Source organism: Trachypithecus francoisi, unplaced genomic scaffold (assembly GCF_009764315.1).
Source record: "Trachypithecus francoisi isolate TF-2019V2 unplaced genomic scaffold, Tfra_2.0 Lachesis_group15, whole genome shotgun sequence".
NCBI classification, from domain to species: Eukaryota; Metazoa; Chordata; class Mammalia; order Primates; family Cercopithecidae; genus Trachypithecus; species Trachypithecus francoisi.
Window position 1 is genome coordinate 48,921,651 of NW_022681460.1, and position 25,221 is coordinate 48,946,871.

Sequence of the window (25,221 nt, forward strand, 5' to 3'; positions counted from 1 at the left end):
CGAGTCCTTTTTATGTAAGCTGTGGAATGCTTTAGCATAAAATTGTTTATAATATTCCTTTATGTCCTCTTAATGACTACAAGACACATATCAATATTCACTTTTTCATTGCTGATAATAGCAATTGATTTCTTCTCTCTTGTTTCTTGATCATTCTAACTAGGAGTTTATTCATTTTTATTAATCCTTTCCAGCCAATTTTTGACTTTGTTAATTTTTTTATATTGTTTTCTATTTCATTGGTTTCTGCTCTTAATTACTTAATTTATTTACTTTTGGTTTATTTTTCTCTTTTTCTAGCTTCTTTAGGTAAAAACTTAGACCATTGATTTTTAAACCTTCTTTTCTAACATAAACAGATAAAGTTTTAAATTTTCCCCTAAACACTGCTTTAGCTGCATTTCGCAAAGTTTAATTTATTTTGTTTTCATTTTTATTTTCCTTGTGATTTCTTCTTTGATCTAAGTGTTATTTAAAAGTATATTGTATTATTAAAATATTTTGGAATTTCTCTATTTCTTATTTATTTCTAACTTAATTCTGTTGTGGTCAGAAAACGTGTGTATTTTGTAAGATTTCCACGTTGTGAAATTTACTGACTTTTTTTGTTCCAAGATATGTTCTATCCTAGACAGTGGCTCACGTGCACCTGAAAAGAATGAATATTCAGCTGATGTTGAGTGCATGGTTCTATAGTGTTAATTAGATAATGGTGGTTGATAGTGTAGCCCAAATCTATGTCTTTATGGTGCGTGTGTGTGCGTGCACTCATAAACTTACTTGTTACTGGAAAGGAATGTTAAATTTCAACTATGATTGTGGATTTATCTGTTTCTTCTTTGAGTGCTAACAGTGTTTGCTTCATGTGCTTTGAAACTGCATTAACAGCAGATTCATTGCATTCATATTGGGAATATTATGTCTTCCTGATGAATTGACCCTTTATGTTTATGAAATGTCCCACCTCCCCTGTAATATCCTTTGTCTGACACTGATACAGCCACACCAACTTTTTATGGTTGTTTGTATGATGTGTATGTGGGTGTGTATATATGTGGGGTGTGTGTGTGTGTGTGTATTTTGAGATGGTGTTTCGCTCTTGTTGCCCAGGCTGGAGTGCAGTGGCACAATCTCGGCTCACTGCAACCTCCGCCTCCCAGGTTCAAGTAATTCTGCCTCAGCCTACCATACTCAGGATTACAGGCTGGGATTACAGGCACCTGCCACCATGCCTGGCTAATTTCTATATTTTTAGTAGAGACAGGGTTTCACCATGTTGGCCACACTGGTCTCAAACACCTGATCTCAGGCGATCCACCCGCCGCAGCCTCCCAAAGTACTGGGATTATAGGCGTGAGACACTGTACCCGGTCTACTGTTTGTTTGCTTTTAATTTCAACATATCTGTGACTTATATTTAAAATATGTCTCTTGCAGTCAAGATATAATTAGTGTGTGTGTTTTTAAATCAAACCTGATGATCTGTACCTTTTAATTGGGATTTGAGACCATTTGTACTTAATGTAATTATTGATATGGTTAGATGCAGGTCTGCCATTTTGCTCTGTTTTGTCTTTTTCTCATTTGGTTTTGTTTGTATTTGTTTTCTGCCATCTTTTTGGTCAGTATTGTTTCATTTGCTATAAAATGTAAAAAGATAATACAATGTAACAATGCTATAATTGTTTTTGTATTTTTTTTCTGCAATCTTTTTGGTTAATATTGTTTCATTTGCTATAAAATGTAACAGTGCTACCAAAATTCAATTCCATTCACCACCACCCTGGTGTCATTCTCGGTGCATATGGCATACATTTTTTATTTTGACATAATTGGTAAGTCCCACAATTCAGTGTTATTACTTTTGCTTTAAATAGATAGCATTTCCTGTACACATCTCTCATTTGTAGTTTTATTTATTACTTTCTGTAGACCTGTCTTTATCCCCATTTCACCTTGCTTTTATGGACAAAATGTCTTGGAGACACTAGGGGATGATGAAAAAAAGGTGAACCCATAGGTACCGGAGTGGGACTGACTGATTCTGTGGAGGGAGTGGGAGAGTGACAACCTGAAACCTGGAGAGCAATCAACTTAGGTCCTAGGAACTCTGAGGAATGGAGGGACATTCATCACCTTTTGTCCTATCCCCATGCCCCGGGGGACTTCTTGCCACTTTGGGGTGCCCCCCGTTGGGGAATTCATACACCCGGGGTGCAAACCAGTGAGTTTCCATGAGTTTACATATTTCTTGAATGTGAACATCTTTTTTAAAAATTTTATTTATTGATTTATTTATTTTTAGCATTGCTTCTTGTGAAGTCTGCTGGCCAAAAATTCACTCAGATATCTTTATTTTGCCCTCATTTTTAAAAGGTATTTTTAATAGATTTAGAATTCTCAATTGAAAGGTTTTTTTTTTAACTACTTTTAAGATGTCCCCTTGTCAGCTGGTCTTCATTATTTCTGAGAGGATGTTATATATTATTCATTTATTTGTTCCATAGTATAAAATGTATCTTTTTTCTTACTCCTTTATTTGGGCTTTAAGTAGCTGAATTATGATGTGCCAAAGTGTGGAGTTTTGGGGGGTTTATTTGTATTTATTATGTTTTGGGTTCTCTGAGCTTTTTGGATTTGTTGATCCACAATGTTTTTCATAAAACTGGGGAAATGTTTGGCCATCATTTCTTCGTGTGTTTTTTGTTCTTCTCCATTCTTCTTCATCTGAGATTCTAATTACATATATATATATATCAGACTATTTCATATTGTCCCTCATGTCACTATGAATAACAGTATCTTAAAAAGAAAATAAAGAACTGTAAAATATGAATAGATTCATATTTAGAACTGTAAAATTCAACTCAGGGTTTCTAAAGCAGTTGGAATTCATGGGACAGGATGCTGGAGAGAAGAGATCTGTGCAAAGGAGAACTCCTGTACCCCTCCCTCCTTAGTCTTGATTAAGGGCCAAGTTGCATGTGCACAGGTTGAGGCCCTTCAAAGCACAGCAGCAGGCTTTGTTGTCTGGCAGAGAGATAAGCAAAAATATCTTCATATTTATTATATTCAAATTTCTTTATTTTCTTTGATTCAGTTTGTGCTATTTCTTTATAATCTGCTTTTTAAGTTCACTACGTTTTTCTTCAGTTTCTAAGTTACTATTAATCCATGAATATTTTCATTTTAGATATTGTAGTTTTCAGTTCTAATATTCCTGGTTGTTGTTGTTTTAATAGCCTGTCTTTCTTCCTTCCCTCCTTCCTTCAGACAGGGTCTTCCTTCCAGCCCCAGTCAGAGTGCAGTGGCATGATCATGGCTCACTGCAGTCTCAACCTCCCAGGTTCAAGCAGTCCTCCCATCTCAGCCTCCTGAGTATGTGCACACCAGCATGCCTGGCTTTTTTTTTTTTTTTTTTTTTTTTTTTTTGGTAGAGACAGGATTTCACCATGTTGCCCAGGCTGGTCTGAACTCCTGGGCTCAAGCAGTCCTCCCAAGGTGCTGGGATTATAAGCATGAGCCACTGTGCCCAGCCTCTGTTCTTACTATTTTTCTACGACTATTCCTCATTTGTTCATTCATTATGTCCATCTTTTCTTTTAAGTTGTAGAGCATATTTATGATAGCTATTTTGAGTTACTTCCTGCTATTTCTAACATTTGGGTCTTTTTAAGATCTTGACTACTTTTTTCCTTAAATATGAGTCACTTTTTCCTGCTGCTTTTCATGCCTAGTAATTTTTTTATTGTATGTAGAATGTTGGGCTGATAGATTGTAGGGAGTCCGAGTCATTTGTCTTCTCTACAAGATGTTGACTTTTGTTCTGGTAGACAGTTTTTGCTCTGCCAGTTTTGTTTTTATTCTAGATTATGGTAGATCTATTTTCATTTGCTTAGTCCTAGAATGCAGTCATAGGGTACATAGAGTATAATCCTTATTCCTAAGTCATGAGTTTACTAGGATCTCAAGTGAAATGCCTGTGTTTCTCGATTTAAAATCCAGTGGTTTCTTTACTTCTCGCTAGGTCAGTCCAGTATCTCCCAGCATTTTGTGGCCTTGGATATTTTTGCTTATCTCTCTGCCAAACAACAAAGTCTGCTGCTGTGTTTTGAAGGGTCTCAACCTGTACACATGCAACCTGGTCTTTAATTAAGAATAAGGAGGGAAAGGTACAGGATTTGTACAGATCTCTTCTCTCCAGTATCCTGTCCCATGAATTCCAACTGCTTTAGAAACTCTGAGCTGAAATTTATGCCTTTATGGCTCACTGAGATCACTGCTGTGCTTGTGTTTCATTGTCTTCTTGCCCCTTAGTCCCAAAAGTCTACCCAGGCAGACAGCTAGGGCAAACATCTGGGCTTACTTTGAGTGTTTCCCTTCTATCAAGCACTACAGTTTTTTTACTACCTATTGTCCTGTCCAGTGACAGTAAACAGTTGCCTCATATCTTTCCCAGTGTTAAAGCTGTAGACTGCAGAAGAATAAGTCTAAGTCTATCATATTCAGAAGCCCATTGAACCTATATACAGTATTCATAACTTCTTTGTAATACAGAGATAAAATATCTGTAATGTAAAAACTACATGTAGAAATTTATTTGGGGGTTGCAGGTTGTTTTACAGCCTGACTGTGGTACCATTTCCAGAGATAATTTATTTATAACCTCTTGTATTAGTTTTTGTTTTCCAATCCATCAGCTATTCCCCATCACCTATTAAAGGATCTGGTCTCTAAAGTCTTTTTATATGTGTGACGCTGAATTTATGTCTCAGCATGAGGTTGAATTAAAATAGATGTGGTATGTTTTCTGCTACACATCATCAGTATCATCTGCCATCTGACAGCATAGGAAATTATTTGGCTCCTACACTTATACCTAAAATGTAGCTCATTTGAAGAGTGTTATATTTCTCATTTTTGCAGTGTTGAGTGTTTAATTTGCCGTGACATGTTATGCTGCTTCAATCAAGGTGATTTTTCTTCCTCTTTCTATATATGTATATTACTCAGGATAATTTTTATCTTGGTATACCCATGTACCTCTTCTTTCATTTTCTTTTACTTGCGTGGAATGGCTTAAAGTCAATTTATTTATCATAGATAAGTACAAGCATTGTTATTTTACTGTATTCTTGTGTAGTTTTACCACTACATTTTAAAATTGAAGTGTGTATTGGTTTACTATAAATTACTTTTTTCTATATATTATGGTTAAGGAATATAGATAGTTTAAATTATATGTATATAGAGATTACTTTAAATTTATTTCAGTTTAAGAATGGGGCATTACAAAAATATTTATTATAAAAAGGAAATATTGATCTAGTAGTGTTAAGAAGTGTTGCTTTAAACAAATTAAAACATACTTATTTTATAGTCTGAGCAATTCAATATCTGAACACTTTGGATCTAATTGTACTGGCTGCAGCTCATGGTCCCTTATTTATTTAATTATTTTGTCTTCTCTGATTTTTTAAACCAGAAATTCATATTTCTTGAGCTTGTGTCTACAGGAATTTTTTGACTCCTGGCTTTAAAGTGCATTTTCTCTGAGGAGGGTATGTGTTTATTTTATCATGTGCCTAGAGGTACTTGTACCAACTGGGAACCATTTAAAAAGAAATTCTCAGCTTGAGTTGTAGCCCCACATGAGCTGCAACACCATATAGCATCTGGCTTGTGATATCAGTTCTCAAGGGGGGAGATCGTTTTCTCTTCCTCCCACCACATAGTTGGGAGCAGAAAAGTTATCTTGCCTTTCCCGTCTTTGAGGTAACTACTTTTCATTGATCTTTACATTCTGAGTATAATTTTGGGTGGAGGTTCCAGCTTTCTGTGGGACAGGATCTTCTGTTAGACTCCTAATTCTGGACAGATCTTAGGCTTTGTTTTCTAACTCCTCTGCTGCATCGTCCAATTTACAAGGTGAAAGCTTCAGATTGTTGCTAGTATTTTGTAGATGTCTCCAGAATGAGAGGCTATTTCAGTGCTCCACTTACCTCCCTAGTTTTCTGCTTTCACTTTGTTTTTGGCTTCTGAGCATCACTGACTTTTCAGTGCCATCAGCAAAGCAGTTCAAAGGATGCTTTAGAAATATTTTTTCCAGCATTTAGTTGTTTTTAAGTGGTGTGGTTGTTCAGAGTATTTTATATGCTACTTTGAAGGAAATGAAGTGTATTTTTGTATGTAATGTAATTATGTTATATATAATGTAATTTTAATGTGTGGCTGTTGCCTTTTAAAATTTGCGCTTTTCCTCCTGTGGATATTTTTACAGTATTTGTGCCATTTTTCTTTCTCTTTTTGTGAATTGCCTGTTCATGTCCATTGTCTGTTTTTCTGTTGGACTCTGGTGATTTTCAAAAGAATATATAGTACATGGCTTTGGAAAGGGCTGCTTTTCTGAGGAAGTGAGTCCCCTAGGAAGATCTGTTTCCTAAGATATGCTTCTCTGACTTTGAGGAAGTTTGATACTGGCGCTATGGTTTAATTTTAGTTCCTTAATTCTTTTGTATTCATTTTATGTTCTATCTGTGGCCTCTTACTATCTCCTACTTGCTAAATCCAGCAGCCTATTTTAATACCTCATCTTGTTTGATCTCTCTATTAGCCACTTTCTCGAATGCAAAACTGTATATATATATATATATATTTTTTTTTTTTTTAAACTAGGGAAATATCTCTTTTCTTGTCTTCCTTCTACTTTTCTGACTGTTCCTTCTTAGAACTTCTAACTGGTTGCTCCACCTGAAAGTTATTAAATAGTGGATTTCCTGAAAGGTTTGGCTGCAGTTATTGTTTCACTCTTCACATTTTGCTAGGTGATCTCTGAGCTTTAGCTACTGTCTGTTCTTTCAGTGATGTCTCCCAAGTCTGTGACTTCAACCTTAGCATCTCTCTTCAAGCTTCAGACTCGTTGTGTCTCCAGAGATGCACATCCACATGTGGTTAACTTATAGTTTTTCCATTACTATTTTATTGAAAAATCCTTATAGTGGTAATTGAAGCTTAGTAAGACTTGACAAAAAAATTGAATAGATGAAGGGAAATTGAACTGTGTGGTAGTTTTGCCCAGAAGATGAAGCTTCTGCCATGGAGTTACATTATAGCTCAGTGGGTGCCTGTTACTCTAAAATATTACTAAAATGTATGACAATACTATTTGGCCCAAAAAGTATGGCAAATAGGAATTCATGTTTTTATTACATTTGACACTAATCATTTTGCATTTCTTCCACTTTAATGATGCTGTCCTTTAGTACTAAATATTATTTTTTCATCCTTACATTCCAGCATCTTATAATATTTTCCCTTTTCATTCTTTTTATTGTAATGTTACTCTATTTCTTTTTTTTTTTTTTTTAAGACAGAGTTTCGTTCTTGTTGCCCAGGCTGGGGTGCAATGGTGCAATCTCAGCTCACCGCAACCTCCGCCTCCCCGGTTCAAGTGATTCTCCTGCCTCAGCCTCCTGAGTAGCTGGGATCACAGACATGCACCACCACAGCTGGCTAATTTTTTATTTTTAGTAGAGATGGGGCTTCTCCATGTTAGTCAGGCTGGTCTCCAACTCCCGACCTCAGGTGATCCACCTGCCTCGGCCTCCCAGAGTGCTGGGATTACAGGCGTGAGCCACTGTGCCTGACCTTTTACTCTTATTTTTTAATAATACAAGGTGAAGATGACTGATTTGCTAATTCGTTTTTTTTGTTTGTTTGTTTCTTTGTTGAGATAGGGTCTCGCTTTTTTGCCCAGGCTGGAGTGCAGATCATGGCTCACTGCAGCCTCAACCTACTGGGCTCAAGCAATCTGCCCACCTCTGCCTCCCAAAGTTGTTGAGATTATAAGAGTGAGCCACTGTGCTTGACCTATAATTAATTTTTTGTTTGTTCGTTTCATTTATATTGTCCACAGTAATATAAATATGGTCACAGTGGTTGGTGACTGAGTGGTACAAGCAGACTGATAGATGCACCTGGAGTATCAGTTACCGTGACTGATCTGTGACATGCCTTGAAGGCCAGAGATCAAGAATCTACTCCCAAATGGACAGAAAGCTGAGATGACTTCATGGTTTAGGAGAGTTAACTTCCAGTAAGCATGATGTTTTAAAGCCCAGAATATAGTGACTTTTTCAATAGTGCCTTTTCCATTTCTTTGAACCAACCAGGCATTATACCAGTACACACTGTGAATGCAATGATAAATGTAGAACTTATTGGAAGAGATTTGGAAACTAGGAGTGGGTCTAAATGAACTGGAAGAGATGAGCTGAGTTTGAGATTACAAGGAAACATAAAAGTGGGAATAATTTGTGAGTGTCAGACTAAAGAAAGTAGTTTGTATATAGGAAGTTGATTAATTTTTCAAAAGGGAGTTGGTAGACAAATATAAGTCTAGATCTTGGTGACTCTGGAAAGGTACTGAGAACAAGATAGGAAAATAATATCAGTAAGGTAGAAAGAAAACCAATTTAATGTTCTGAAAACCAGATGAAAGAATAGTCCCTAGAATATAGGAATAGTCAGCAAATTCCCAGTACTTAAAACTGTACTACACAAAGATAGTCTACTTTATCATTTTCTTTATCTGCAACTTTTCTGATAGAATTTATATAAACTAAGTTACCCTGCAATTTGATTTTTACGGACTCCAAGGGATAAAGCAGAAAAATATTAAATATTTAGACAGTGAACTACATACAGGAAGAAATGCATGGCATCTGCAACAAAGCAAATTAATTTACTAATATCTCATCAAAATGGAAGAGTAGGAGATGGTTAAGAAAATCCCAGTAGACAAGCAATGGAAAATAGAAATTAATTATAGAGCATTCATAAGATATACATATGTAGTATCATTGTTGGGCTATTTAGTTTGATCTCTGTAGGATTCTTGTAAAGAAAAAAATATTTTAAGCTTCTTCTGTTATTTTTGCTCTCGCTCCCCCCACCCCACCCCCCAGTTAATGAGGGCTTCAATTCATCTACCATGAATTGTCTTACCACTAGTAGAGAAATTTCACCTACCATGTATATACAAAGCTTTATAGTTCACAAAACATTTTAAAATATGTATCTCATTTAAGACCAACAGCAGCCAAATGAAGTAAGTGGAAATTATGTTCATCTTTAAAAATGAATTCTTGAAGTATGAAGCTTACTTATAGATGAGGAAACCCAGAGAGATTAGGTGGTTTTATCATGGACTTCCACCTGAGTTACAGGCTGAAATCCTGGATTCCCTTTTATATTAGATTTGAGGTCATGAACAATGTGTACATAAACTTTGGAACTTAGGGTTTTTTTCCTACTGTAAGATCAAAGTTTAAAAAATGTTAAATTGTAAAATATATTTAATATTCTGCTCAGTAGTCTTTGTTTCCATTTTCGTTTCCAAGCCAGCCAACTTGACTTCCTAAACGTCCTCTGCTTTTCTACTTTGGTGTCATACTCAGGCCATTTATTTGCCTGGTATATTTTCTTTCCCATCTCTGCATCTGTTTAAACCTTACTCATTTTTATTTTTATTTTAATGTAATTATTTATTTTAGACAGGAATTTTTCTTAAATGGTACTGCTCCTTGCGAAGCAGGGCTGACTCCAAGGCAGGGCTCTCAGAATCAGCCTAAACCTTACTCATTTTAAAATAACTTTTAAGTACTATGTTGCAGCTAGGCCAACTCTTTTACAAAGTCATCCCTCTCACTCTCAGTAATTATGCTTGTGTTATTGTTATGTTCTGTTTTGTTTTGTTTTTGATTATATCATTTTTGGAAAAGACGTAACACTTTCTATCTTACAGCATTTAACAAAGTCTGCATTTATTAGCTATTGCTATACAGGAAGAACAGTCGTCAGCAACAGTTACCATTTGAGCCAATGGACTGTTTAAAATATATTTTTAAGTGATATTACAAGTAATTTACAGATATGTAAATCAAAGCCTGCTTTAAAAACTGCATTGGAAATTAGCAAGAATTTAACAAACTCAAATTTTTCTTGCATGTGTTTCTGGTATGAAGATACTCATTTTCATAATGGGTGATTTCCGTTGAATGCAAGTAATTGTGCATGGATGACCCTGGAACATACTATTTTGTAAATACTGATTCAGTTTTCAAATACATTTCTAAGAGGTTCCAGCTTATTGCTCCTGGTGGTTCTTGCATTTACATCCTCAAAATGAAATACTTTTGAAAGTTTTCATGGCTCGTAATTTTGTCAGAAGGTGGTCATTTTCTTTAGCCGATGATAGCAAAACATTTTCATTTTTAGACATTGATTAGAATGATATATTCAATTGATTTTTTTCATTTCTATGCTATTTCCTTTCAGTCAGTGCCTTAAGCATTTGTCCACTTATGAGCCATATTTCTTATGTACAGTTTGTTATGTAAATTTCTTAGTACAAACCTCATAAAAGCTAAAATACTGTCACGTGTTCTTTTAGTAAAAATTTTTGTCCAAAAATAATTGCATGATGACATCCTGTAGAATGACTGACTGGGTAGCAAATTTCCTTTTTGTCCTTAGAAATAATATTGTTTACTCATTGATTTAGTGAATATTTATTTGTTTGTCTTATATAAAGGCTCATACTCTGAGATTTAGTTTATACAATTTTATCATTATCATTAGAGTCTAGAATACTGCTAGCTATCTTTTTGTATTTATGTTCTTATTCATCTTCTCTCTGCTATTATGGACAGAAATGAAAATTTCTGAATTCTCAGCTGCATTCAATGTAAGGTTAAAAAGAAAAAGATTATAAAAAACACTGTCCCAATGTATTTGGTACATTCTTGGAACATCAGGCAATACTTTAAGCAAAGCTGAGAAGGGTGGATCACTTGAGGTCAGGAGTTATAAGCCCAGCCTGGCCAACATGGTAAAACCCCATCTCTACTAAAAATACAACAATTAGCTGGGTGTGGTGGCGCATGCCTGTAATCCCAGCTGCTCGAGAAACTGAGGCATGAGAATTGCTTGAACCCGGGAGGCGGAGGTTGCAGTGAGCCAAGATCGCACCACTGCACTCCCGCCTGGGCGACAGAGCAAGACTCCATCTCAAAATAAAAGTAAGAAAAGTAAAGTAAAGGATAGTAAAATAGCGATGATTTATTTCTCTATTGTATCATCACTTGCTGGGCACAGTGGCACATATCTACTTGAAAGGATCATTTGAGGCCAGGTGTTTGAGGCCACACTGTGCTACAGTCACGCCTATGAATAACCCCTGCAATCCAGCCTGGGCAACATAGACTCAGTCTTAAACAAAATTTTTTTTCCAAATAATATTTTCCAATATGTCTTATTAAATATAATAGTTATAATTATATTCTAATTATTTTATCTTTTTGTGTAGTTGGAAATAAGTCCCAATACTATGAAAGGTCAGATTATTTCAAGATACAGGAAAAATAAAATCACTGAGAAGAAACAAAAAAACTAGAATTGGGTCCAGTAACTCAATGTTAAAGCTAGTTGGTGATCTAGAAGTCTTTGTGCCTAAAAGTGCTTGTAAATGTTTATTGCATCTCATGTAGTGGCTCTGTGGTGCATATTTACTGTATGTTAAAGGATAATTTTTTTAAAACGCAGCATTATGGTTTTTATGCAAATATCAGATGAACAAGTGTTAAAGAATTTATTTAACTCAGTTCAGTAAGAGAACCAAATGTTGTAATTTGTTCAAAGGAGAATCAAAGAACAGACATATTTGTAGATCAGGTATATTGACATGAATATGCAAATGAAACCCAAACTGGCTTCTTCCACAGTGGGCAAGGGAAATCAATTGACTCTCCACCCTCCAGGATAGAATTTGCCCCTCTCTAGAGAAAAATGATGTTGTATTTCTGTCAGTCATGGGAAGAGCTGTAAAATAACCCTCTTAGAATCAGAATCAGATAATCCAGAAGCTGGGTTCCAGATGTTTTCCACTGAAGCACAGCTTTCCCCCACACATATATTGCATTCATTCAAATTACGTGTCAAACACATAAAGAGAACTTTACATTCAGAGTGATAAATAACACTGCCATTTGTAGCTATCATATTTTCAAATGTTTATTTTCTGAAATAAATATATTTTTTGAATAAAAAGCTCAAGTATTGCCCAAGCAAATTTACCTCCTTTTATCACACCAGTCAGGGTATCATTTAATATTTTTTAAAGAAAAATCTAGAAAAAAATACTCAGTGGCTTTGTTTCTCTTGTTCCACTAAGAGAATAAGCCAAGTTCTTCATGAAAAGTTCCTCCAGCCAAATCTAGAGGGTGACCAAAGGAGATGAAAACTCATCATTCAAATACTTAAGGAACTGTACTCATAACAAAGCCATTTTTTGGCTTACAGAATATGTGCAAATAAATCTGTTAACTTGTAGAATCTAGCCCTAATGATTAGAAGTTATTAAGAGTATTTGGACTTTTATAAACAATCTGTTCTATCCGGGGATTCAACTGCTCTTCCCATACTTACCTTCAAATTTTACCTCCACCAGTGGCTGTGTATTCACAGGGTCACAGCCTTGAAATGTTCAAATAGGAAGATAAGATCCCTTAAGGGATCTGTGATCAGAGAAAAGATCTATAGGGCTGTCTTAGCAGCTTGACCATCAGGCTTTAGTCATAGAAAGATTATGTCATGAAGGGTGTCCTCAATCAGCAAAGAGGAGGAAAGGAAGTAGCCATGAGGCAAAGAACATTGTCTTGAGCTCTAATTTTAAAGTAAAACCTACACAGTTTACAGAGGTTATCTGAACCTGGTAACAGTTTTGCTTGTTTAATTTTTACTTACGTATATGGTAAACAGTTGAAGAACTGCTGATTCTTGACAAAAGGCAATGTGTAGTCTGTCACTGGAAGACCAATTGGACTGGAGGGAGAAATGGACAGAGGTCGTTTACTTCTCATTTATACTTCATCATTTTCCTCAGCGGTAGCTGGTGCTGGAATGGGAGATCAAACTTATCGATCATTAGAAGCCTTTGCTTTCTGACTTGAGCAAAATGGTTTTAACTGCTTCTGATTGCTGTGTAGCTGTAGAGACAGGTGATGGCTTGGGACAGTCTTCTTTTGACTCTTGCACATGAATTCGTACTAAGAACACATTTTGGTTAAATCATACCAGGCACTGTGTTCTAAGACCACTGGCCCTCTATAAATACTTTTAATGCTATTAATATAAACATTGTCAAAATGGACAGATTATTAATATTTCTTACTAATTCAATAATATAGTAATAATTCAGGGGTCTGGGGGTGTTCTGGCTCATAGCTGTAATCCCAGCACTTTGGGAGGCCAAGGTAGGTGGATCACTTGAGCCTAGCCTAGAAGTTTGAGACCAGCCTAGGCAACATAGTGAGACCTCGTCTCTACTAAAAATACAAAAATTAGCCAAGGCATGGTGGCACACACTTGTAGTCCCAGCTACTTGGGAGGCTGAGGCAAGAGGATCACTTGAGCCGAGGAGCTCTAGGCTGTAGTGAGCTGTGATGGTGCCATTGCACTCCAGTCTGGGTGACAGAGCAAGACTCTGTCTCAAAAAATAATTAGGTAGTAAGTAGGAAGTGCTAGTAGTTAGTAGTAAGTGCTAGTAATTCAGTAGTAAGTCAGTCATACAGCAATAGAGAGGTGTTTTAACATTCTGTCTTCATAAAAACTGAGATTCTACCAGCATTATTAGTTGCATCAAAGGTAACTCAGTCATAGGTAACTTCAAAGTTTTGAGTAACCCAGAAGATACTTACTTTGCTAAAACTAGGGTAACATTTTTTAATCTAGCGCCCTTTTGCCCCTGGCTTGCGAACAACCAGTATAAATTTGAAGCTGTTATCTAATCTTCTATGTACAGTACATCAGTCATGCCAACAAAATTGATTCTTGACTTCTATACGTCTTTCTTTCCTTTGGAATTTCTCATGTTCTCTGTTCCTTCTGTGTTTTAATGGAGAAGTGTATGTGATAAAATGTGTGCTAGTCACTATTTTGTAGTCCTTATTTTGTATACCTAAGGTATTTTTAATATGGTATTAAAATTTTTGTATATATTGTTCGGACATTTACATCTACTTCTCTAGATAACAAATTATTGCCTCACTTATCAGGTAATCATGATGAAATTCTTCTTTTAAAATTTCTTCTGCTCTGGTCAAATGTCCTAATAGTAAAGACATTTTATATATGTGTGTGTGTGTGTGTATATATATATATGAATAAAAGGCTCAACATACACACACACACACACACACACACACACACACATGAAAGATACAACTTTAGAATGACTTACAAAATAATGTTATATTAATAGATAAAAAGAATGCTGGCTACAGAACCAAAGCCTAAAAGAAATCATGCAATGAGAAGAAAAAACCTTTATAAGAGTTGACACAAAGCTCTAGTGGAATTGTATTTCTTCAGGCTGAGCTGATGCTTATTTACAGCAGATGTCACACCTCTGACACTGTGAATTTGAAATAGTCTGGTGAAAAAAGCAAGCAGCCCTGGTGGTTTAAGTTTTCGGCAAGGCTGCTATAATAAATGAACAGACATTTCCAGACTGCGTATTATAATCTGATTCTTCCATCTAAGCAAGCAGCTAATTTTAACCATTTCAAGATAAGTTAAACATTGAACGTGTTCCCTTCCTTTCATAATTGATAGTAGTACTAACCTTTTAAAACACTTTAACTTAAAGGTCAGTAAGACCAAATAGAGTCAATAAACTGACCTTGCTTCCAACAAGGATGAATGTATACCTGCAGTTAGGATAGTTACAACACTACAACAGCAAAAATGCATGTGGCTTTTATTTATTTGTGTATGTGTGTGTGTGTTACTCCTGAACTGGACACTCCTTCTTAGTTATCTTGGGTTCTGAAAGCAGCACTGGCCGAGTGCCCACTGCATATGAGATTGGGTCCTATTTCATAACAAACTGCTTTTACTCCCAGGAAATTGGAAAGCATGAAGTTATCTGTGTTTGAGTACATCTTTCTCTCTCTCTCTCTTTTTTCTAAACTTTTCCATTAGCCAGAACAGATTATCTGTCTGAGATGTTGTTTGTCATGTAAGAGAGAGATAACATTTCTATTTGAAATAAAGTTTTAACTTATGACCTAGAATTCATTATTATGCTCCTTCTCAAGTTATAGTGCAAAGTAGAAAACTTTGAACAAATGAGTATTGTTCCATTGATTTGACACAGAATCTACCAAGTACTTTTAAACATAATGGAATGATATATAAAAATGTCTGGTTTATAACTATGCTTGATTGAAATGCCCTTATATGAAAAATGCTGCCCTTTGCCCCCATGCCTCCAGTGATTTCTCTCCCCTTCCATGTCTCGTTTGCTTTTAAAACTGCTACGTTTCATCCCCATTTCTCAGTGACCTGCACCACCATTCATTACATACCCATTCCCCACATTTTTCATCTTATCTTCTTGTTTTTATAAGATGATGAAAGGTTTGTGAATAGAGCTATTACTGTATTTTAGCTGGTTTTCAGTATACTTCAGTGCATTTTCACTGATGTTATGAGATAGTTAATGGCATTAATCAGAGAAAGTGTCCAAAAGCTAATAAACCTAAGGCAATCTGAAAACCAGTCAGGAGAAGATATTAAATGAGATAAAATGTGTAAATCTTAACCATCCGGCTAACTATTCACATACCTTTCATTGGCATCTAATACAAAGTTGTGCACATAGAAGATATTCTTCAGTTTTTTTTTTTTGTCCATTTGGTTTTCATTTGATTCTATGAAAATGATTAAATGAATATTATAAGCAGTTGAATCCACTAGCAAACAATGTATCTAGTTAATTTCTCATCATATAATCAGATGATAAAAGAGGTTAGAACACTAGTTGATAAATTTTTTAAAAAATTAGTTTAGTTGATCTGAAAACTGAGCTTTAGGGGAGACATAGGACATTCATTTCTACTGCCAGCAGTTCAGAGTTTGAATTTACTTTGGTGCCATGTCACCACAGGCTGATCCCTGCTTGTTACGCTATATAGTACTAGACAATACAGAGCTATCCAAACACACGATTTGTTATGCAACAGAAAGAACCAAATGGCAATTATACTAACTGAATTTTGCTTTTTGTTTAATAATATTGAGCACCTACCCATAGGGTGGTCTGATTAAATAGGTTTAAATACTATCTTTTATGGACTTCCTTTTCTTTGGGTATAGAAAACAGAGTGAGCAGTAGTTATTAATGGCATTCTTTTAAGCACAATGTAGTTTAGACATTAGATAGCGTTTTAAAAAATTACATACTTAATCATTTTTATAAAAAACAGAGATCTTGTTATTATATTTATACTGACAAGAAAGTAATTTTCTATTTAAATGCCAACAGAGGCCAAACGCAGTGGCTCACACCTGTAATCCCAGCACTTTGGGAGGCCGAGGCAAGCAGATCACTTGAGGCCAGGAGTTTGAGACCAGCCTGGCCAACATAGTGAAACCCTGACTCTACTAAAAATACAAAAAATTAGCTGGGTGTGGTGGTGCACACCTGTAATCCCAGCTACCCAGGAGGCTGAGGCATGAGAATCATTTGAACGTGGGAGGTGGAGGTTGCAGTGAGCCAAGATCATGCCACTGCACTCCAGCCTGGGCAACAGAGTGAGACCCTATCTCAAAAAAACAAAACAAACAAAAAATCAGAATTTGGCCATGAGGAGAAATGTTTGCAAGAGCATGTCCATACTAAACAAATTTATATGCTGGTCAAAATTATTTTAAATGTAGGCAATAGAAGATGGAGAATTAAAAGAGTTATGGGAAATTAGTAATTGTTAATTCGTAATGATGGTGAAATTTAGGGAAAGTAGCTATTGATTAAGGAGCTGTAAATTGGGTAGGTGCAGTGGCTCGTGCCTCTAATCCCAGCACTTTGGAGAACCAAGGTGGGAGGATTACTTGAGCCCAGGAGTTCAAGACCAGACTGGGTAACAAAGTGCCAGCCCGTCTCTACAAAAAGAATTAAAAAAAAAAATTAGCCAAGCGTGTTGGCACGCACCTGTAGTCCCAGCTGCTGAGGGATGCTGAGCCCTGATTGTGCCACTGCAGTCCAGCCTGGGTAACAGAGCAAGACCCTGTCTCAAAAAAAAAAAAAAAAAAGCTGTAAGTTACCATCCATTTTGATGACACAAGTATACATTGAACCTGTTCTTGATTGATAAATTATAAATTGAACAGAGAAACCATATCTGAAGTTAAACTCAGTGGGTTTTTGCAGTGTGTACCTTCCAGGGATCAGTGATGGTAAAAGGTTGAGGAGCTTTTCTGCCATCACAACCAGAAATTTCAAGGATCCATTCTCAATAAGGAAATAAGAGATATATACACACACTTCTTCCCTCCCTCACTTACTCCATTCTTTCCTTCTCTTTCCTTTCCTCCTTCCCTCCTTCCATTCCTCCCCTCTTTTCCTTTCTGAGGCATGAGTGAGTAACCTGTTGAAAACTGTTTTGAGAGATGTATTCTCTTTTGAACCACATTCCTTGTAGTGGGAAATGTAGTGGTAAGATTGTCAGTGCAACACTTGTGTTTGTTAATAGCTGTAGTTCTCAAGTAGCTGCACATCACCATCTCCTGGGAAACTTAAAAAGTAGTTATGCTTAGGGCATCATCCTCAAAGATTCTGATTTAATTGGTCTAGAGTAGGACCCAGGCATTAGTATTTTTTGAAAGCTTCCAAAATGATTCTGAGTCACTGGTAGACAGGCTTACTGTCAGATGACTAGCAATAATAATGAAGGTCAATTACAAAATGGCAATGGAGTTTTATAATTATAATTGCTCTCTTTCTTTTTTAATTACATAAGTAATATATAAGTTCTTTCTTGTTATTTAAAAAAGAAATTATACAAAAATTTACAGAGAAAAAGTGAAATGCCAGCAAGGCATGGTGGCTAATGCCTGTAATCCTAGCACATTGGGAGGCCAAGATGGGAGGGACTGCTTGAGCCCAGGAGTTAAGACACCAGCCCAGGCAACATGGCAAAACTCTGTCTCTACCAATAAAATGACACACACACACACACACACAGGTGGTGTACACCTGTAGTCTCAGCTGCTAGGGAGTGTGAGGTAGAGGATGATTGAGTCTGGGAGGTCCGGGCTGCAGTGAGCCGTTATCACACCACTGCATTCCAGCCTGGGCATCAGAGCTAGACCTTGTCTCAAAAAAAAAAAAATGAAATGCCCTTTCACTATACTATTTTCCCTGGATGTAGCCACTCTTTGTCAATTCACTGTCTTCCCTCCCAATGGTTTTTTCATTCATTCATTCATTCATTCATTCATTTATTCATTTGATGGAGTCTTGCCTTGTCACCCAGGCTGGAGTGCAGTGGTGCAATCTCGGCTCACTGCAACCTCTGCCTCCTGGGTTCAAGTGATTCTCCTACCTCAGCCTCCCGAGTAGCTGGAATTATAGGCATGCACTACCATGCCTGGCTAAGTTTTGTGTTGTTAGTAGAGACGGAATTTCACTGTGTTGCCCAGACTGATCTCAAACTCCTGACCTTGTGATGAGGAAGGCCCACCTAGGCCTTCCAAAGTGCTGAGATTACAGGCATGAGCCACTGCATCTGGCCGGTTTTTACATGCATTTGAAAATGCACACAATTACTTATAATCATGTCTAATGTCTTTGAAACATAAATGTGATCATACTGTATTTACGTATTATGCCGGGGTTCGCTTTTTTTGCTTAACAGTTTGTCTTGGAGATCTTTCCATGTCAATACATATAAATTTACCTCAATTTTTAAAAAATTATTTCATTATTCTACTATCTGCAAATGTTTTTTGGTATATGTGGCTTTATTTTTTATTTTAACAAGTTTATAGCTTAATAATAACAATTGGTTATTGTTAGCATTGTTATTATAATTTAATTTTTCTAACTTTTTACCAGTATGGCCAATGCTCTTATTAATATCTTAGTACCTGAATCATTGTGTTTATCAGTGAATATTCCTGTAGAGCAAATTCCTAGAGTGAGAATTACTAGGTCAGATAGTATATGTATTAATATTTTCAAATATGCTGTCAAATTGTCCTCCAAGAGAGGCAGTCTCAATTTACATTCACTCCAAACAATAGAATCTGATTGCAATATTTCAGGGCCTAAACAAATCATTCACACTGCAGTATGATTTAATGGGCTAACTAAAATTTCCATCTTCTCTCTTTTGACTGGAATTTTATTGAGTCAGTTTAATAGCACTGATCATATAGCATGTCAGCTTGAAATTCCAATTTACAATCTTAAACATATTGATGAAAGAGAATAGAAAAAGTATTCACACATTTTTTAGACCAGGTTTTTCAACATGTAAAGTGTAGGAGAGATGAAAAGAAAATCCAGCCTTGGCAGTGAAAAAAATCTGGACTGGACTACTCCCAGTCTTTTGTTTTATAGATGGGATGCTCAAAGAAAGACGCTGACCTCCCCAGTAACAAAGTCTCAAGAAAAATCTACTTCACTTCTTTGTGTGTGTGTGTGTGTGTGTGTGTGTGTGTGTGTATTAGTGTTTTAAATACCAGATCCTAGATATTTTAGACTTACATATAATAAAATTACATCAATATTCTTGGGTATAACATTTTTATATAATCAAAAAAGTGAAATTTAATTGCTTTCAATTAAAATTCCCTTCTAGGTAATCTCTAAATTTCTTCATCCATACAATTTAGATATTGTAGTTCCCAATTCATAAGGTTTGGGGGAGGATTAAATTATGTAACACATTAAAAACCTTTAGCACAGTGTCTGGAATTTAGTAAGCTCTCAGTGAATTGAACCTGTTTATTATTTCTGTTATTAACCATTTTAATTATCTTAAAAGTATGTTAAAGTATGTTTAGTCCTTCTGTATATAGAATATTTTGTTTTTAGCATAAATTAAGGTAAAAGAGGGGCATGATGCTGGCTTCTATATTCCTGAAGATCCAAATGAAAACTTTTCTGATGTTAAATGTGATCCAAATGAAAACTTTTCTGATGTTAAATGTGTATTTATTATCTAGGAAACTTTTTAAAAGAACGTAAATCATCGTTATCACCAACTATTTTTGAAAACTCAGTATTTTACCACTGTACTTAGAATATATAAAAATTTAACTATGGAAAACATACTTAAATAAAAATTAACTTTACTAAAATTGTTATTGTTTAACCGGCTTACAGTCTTATGAATTTGGTTATGCGAAGAATGAAATAAAAGAAACTAATTCGTTAACACATAGGTTGATGGAGGTCAGAAGACATGTACACTATTAAAGAGACTTACTAGTTCTGTGACTCATCAAACTTTCCTGACTTCTGTCTTGGTACTTTGGGGCGGGTCCTGTGGAGTTACCCAAATGTTTAGATTGTGTAGAATCAGTCAGAACAAAATGGGGCCTTCTTCTGGAAGACTGGTTCCAGGATCTGCCCCTCTTACCTTCAGGAGGTACAGGGTAGGCAGATTGCTTCCATCATATGCTCTGGATCCTTTGCTTGTCAGCTCTGTGTGGTTCTCTAATAACCTTTCTGCCCACCCACCTCCCCACCAGCAGCTGGCTTCCATGTGTTCAGTTGATTGGCACACAATTTTAATTAAATAACAAGTATTAAAACATTAGAATAAAAAATAATAGAGCTTAGGAATGTTATTAGTATCATTTCTGGATTTTAGTTGAACCTGTACCAAGGTTTAAAATGATCTCTTCAAAGAATTATTTTTCCTCCAATTTAGTTCCTGAAATTTTTTTCAATCTGTGACTTTTCTTTAGCTCCTCTGCCTCCCGTTTGGTAACTTTATTAATCCTTTTTTAGTCTGTTTTTCCCAAGAATTTTTACATAATTCCTTTTCTATGTTTGTACCTTCTTCCTGCCCAAAGCTCGCACTTCTTTCACTACTCTTTCTCTGTCCCTGATACTGCTTTACGTACTATCTTTCAACAGTTTCTTCCCCTTCAGAAGCTTACAGATCACTGTCAAAATTATCCTTAATGCCTGCATCAGACCCTCAGAATGTGGATTTGAGTTTACATATAAATTCTTATTAAGTTAAAATGTTCAAGTACTGAGAAGAACCCTAAGATAGATTTTTTTCCATTATACTTTTAGACAAGCAAATCTGGATCTTCCTCTGTGGTATCGCCCCTCTTCCCGATTTTTTTAATCACTCTCTGGATCAAGGGGGAAAATATAACTGATGAGTATTTTCATTTACACTATTGGAATATTATTTAAAAATTAATGTCTATCTTTTAACCTAGTGATTGTCAGCTGTGCTCAGCTCCGTTATTGCTGATATCATTTGAAAATATCTGCTTACTCAGTTTGGATCAAAAAATGCAAACTTTTTAATGGTCGTAGCAGATCTGAATTCTGATTTCTGAATCAGAATTTTCATTTTTTGATGAAATCCTCAGAAATTTGGGTATGTTTTGATTAACTTATTAACTAGTGTAGGTAGGTGTTTGGACTTGGTTTTTAAAAACTCGTAATTACTTCAGAATATAATTAAATGGTTCTAAAGGTCTAAACAATTTGTTTTTATTTATTTGGCCATCATAAGTGCCTGTATTCTATCTATTGTTGCCATTCTTTCATTTAAAATCTTTTCTTTTTTGTGAGACGGGGGAGTCTCTCTGTGTTGCGCAGGCTGGAGTGCAGTGGTACGATCTCGGCTCGCTGCAAACTCCGCCTCCCAGGTTCACACCATTCTCCTGCCTCAGCCTCCTGAGTAACTGGGACTACAGGCGTCTGCCACCACGCCCAGCTAATTTTTTGTTATTTTTAGTAGAGACAGGGTTTCACCATGTTAGCCAGGATAGTCTCGATCTCCTGACCTCGTGATCTGCCCGCCTTGGCCTCCCAAAGTGCTGTGATTACAGACGTGAGCCACCGCACCCGGTCTTAAAATATTAAGTTTTAAATCTTATTTTGCTAGTGTCTCAAAAAAGTTGGCTTTGATTTGATTGTTATTTATCTTCTATCTTTAAATGTTCCTTAAATAAGAAATAATACTTGTAGAATGTGCTAGCTCATTAGAATAACAGTATTTATAAAATGATTTTATGAAGAACTTGATAACTTTCTAAGATTAAAGTGAACATTTTTGTTTATTTTATCTTTGTTTGTTTGTTAAAACAGAGTCTAGCCGTGTTACCCAGGCTGGAGTGCAGTGGAGCAATCTTGGCTCACTGCAACCTCTGCCTCCCTGGTTCAAGCAATTCTCCTGCCCCAGCCTCCTGAGTAGCTGGAACTACAGGTGTGCCCCGCCACACCTGGCTAATTTTTTGTATTTTTAGTGGAGATGGGGTTTTGCCATGTTGACCAGGCTGGTCTCAAACTCCTGACCTTAAGTGATCTGCCCACCTCAGCCTCCCAAAAGTGCTGGGATTACAGGCGTGAGCCACTGCGCCTGGCCTATTTTATCTTTACTTGTAATGCATGAGAAAATACCCTTTGTGCTATTGGTTCAGCATTTAATAAAGTACTTAACATGAATAATTTTATATTTTATGTTGGACTATGAGAATATATAATAAAGTATGAGTATAGTTTTCTTTGTATGGTCTTTTGCTTGTGTGAGACTATGTCCTTATATTTCTTAAGCATGTAGCTAAACATGGACAGACATGCTATTTTTATGCTCACATCACAGTGTAAAATTCATTCAGACTACAAAGGCAAACTGATGTGGAAAAGTATGGAGGGTGAACAAAGGGGACTAAAATCATGTATAGCTTGTATGGAGTATATAGTTGTGGTATAATTTGTGAGCTGCAACGTAGCTGAACATTTCTATTTTGGTGTCAGTCCCTTGGGAAGGAAGAGGTTTCATAATGGAGAGTGATCTCTACTCTTAGTAAGAGTGATTGACACGGAATGATTAAATAGAAGAGAATATAAATACCACTCCTCCCCTTTTAAGGCTAAGCACATAGACACTAAATGCAAATCTTTTCAGTGCGGAAGACAGTCTGGCCTAATGATAGCACATATCAGAAAAGCCAAGGGGGTGAATTAACTATGCAGATCAAAATGTAAGGAAACCAAAATTACATAGCGTCCTTAAAAATAACTTTTATAGCTCAAATCTAATGGTGAATGCACAGATAGAGGGTAATTGAAGATCGCAGTTGTGAAAGCAGAGTACTGACATCAGGCTCCTGGTCAGTGAGCGGGCAGAATGGTTCCCTGAATTGGATAGCGCAGTGCCCACCACGGTGACTGATAAAACCGATGTGTCCGCCGGAGAGCCAGCCTATTACTGAAGCCCTTAACCTCTTTTTTCTCTCTTTGAAAATGAGCTCCTGAGTGGAAGGTATCCTCAAGGAAGTGAATTTAATTCAAAAGAAGATACTTTATAGATGGGCAAATTTAATTTAAGAATTCACTTCTCTATTGTAGAGGAGAACTGTGTGGGAAAATATATTATTATAAGTCATGTGGTTATATCTTTCAAATATGTCATTTTTGAGTGTTGTTATTTTGAGAACCTGAATTTTAAGCATTAGTGAGTAATCTTGATTATTTAATCTTACACTCTCATAGAACATATGGCTGAAACTATTAAATCTGCTATATTATATTAAGATATGTAATTGTACAATGAATAATTTAACTACAACATGTGATTTCTTTTTTCCCCTTTTTGAAAATATAATTCAGTCTGTCCTAAGATAAATACTTGTTAATTGTTGCAAAGAATAAAAGCCCATCTTATAAATTCATTATTCTAAATTACATAAGGTAACATTGCTAACTGGAGAAGCAGGCAATAGTTACCCTAATTTTTGCCACTTAAAAAGTTCACCATTTAATTTATCCCAGAAGATAAAATACTAAATATCCTATATATACTGCTTAGTAGGTTGTTAGTACATTAGTTTGTCTTTGAAATATAAGGTAGTATAAATTATTGTTTGATGTTCTCACACACATACAAATATAAGTCATCATACTTCATTTTTTGTTGTCAGTCTGGACTTAAACCAGTTTACTCAGTTAACCCTTTTATTTTTTGTTTGTTTGTTTTTTGTTTTTCTGTTTTTTATTTGGAGATGGAGTCTCACTCTGTCACCAGGCTAGAGTGCAGTGACGCAATCTCTTCTCACTGCAACCTCCGCCTCCCAGGTTCAAGCAATTCTCCTGCCTCAGCCTCCCGAGTAGCTTGGGACTACAAGCGTGCGCCACTACGCCCAGCTAATTTTTGTATTTTTAGTAGAGTCAGGGTTTCACCATGCTGGCCAGAATGGTCTGGATCTCCTGACCTCGTAATCTGCCTCCCAATCTTGGTCTCCCAAAGTGCTGGGATTACAAGCGTGACCTACCGCCGCCCAGCCAGTTAACACATTTTATTATTTTTTAAAAACGTTATAACCTGTCCGGGTGCCGTGGCTTACGCCTGTAATCCCAGCACTTTGGGAGGTAGAGGCAGGCGGATCACTTGAAGTCAGGAGTTCGAGACCAGCCTGGCCAAACATGGTGAAAGCCTGTCTCTACCAAAAATACAAAAACTAGCCGGGCATGGTGGCACATGCCTGCAATCCTAGCTACTCCTGAGGCTGAGGCAGGAGAGTCATCCAAACCCAGGAGGCGGATGTTGCAGTGAACCAAGATCACTGCACTCTGGCCTGGGCAACAGAGTGAGATTGTATCTCAAAAAAAAAAAAAAAAAATTATAACCTGTTGTTCTTTGTGCTTCATAAATGAAATTTATGGAGTCATAAATGTATTTGGAAAATAAAATAGCTCTTAAAACATTTCATTTGGAGACAAGTCATTAAACAAATTCCATGTTTAACAATCAGATTGAAAACCTTTAGTAAATATAAATTTTTCTTAGTTTCTTCCACTTATGGTCTTTTGTTATTTTTAATATAGAATTTTAGAAGAAAATCTGATTGAAATTGAACAAATATACCTCTGAATAAATTTTCTTGCTTAGCTTTTCCTTGCCAAACTAAAAGCTGAACGAACTTTCAGACATCTAATACAAAGCCATGTCTTCAGTGTGCATTCACATATTATGGATAGATTTCCATTTATTTTAACTAAAAGAGATCACCCTGAAAGAAAGCTAATTTCTTACAAAAGGAAAAGAAAGTAAACTTTTCTCATCATTGAACTAGCATGAACTTTTATTAATTCAATCTAAGTATTTAGAAGCTTTCTTT

General features: G+C 36.1%; 1 protein-coding gene across 2 annotated transcripts in view; it reads left to right on the forward strand.

Moving 5' to 3' along the window:
* The window catches only part of LIN28B (lin-28 homolog B), a 126,646-nt gene that overhangs the window by 95,816 nt on the left and 5,609 nt on the right, over positions 1-25,221 (forward strand). The window lies entirely within an intron of this gene.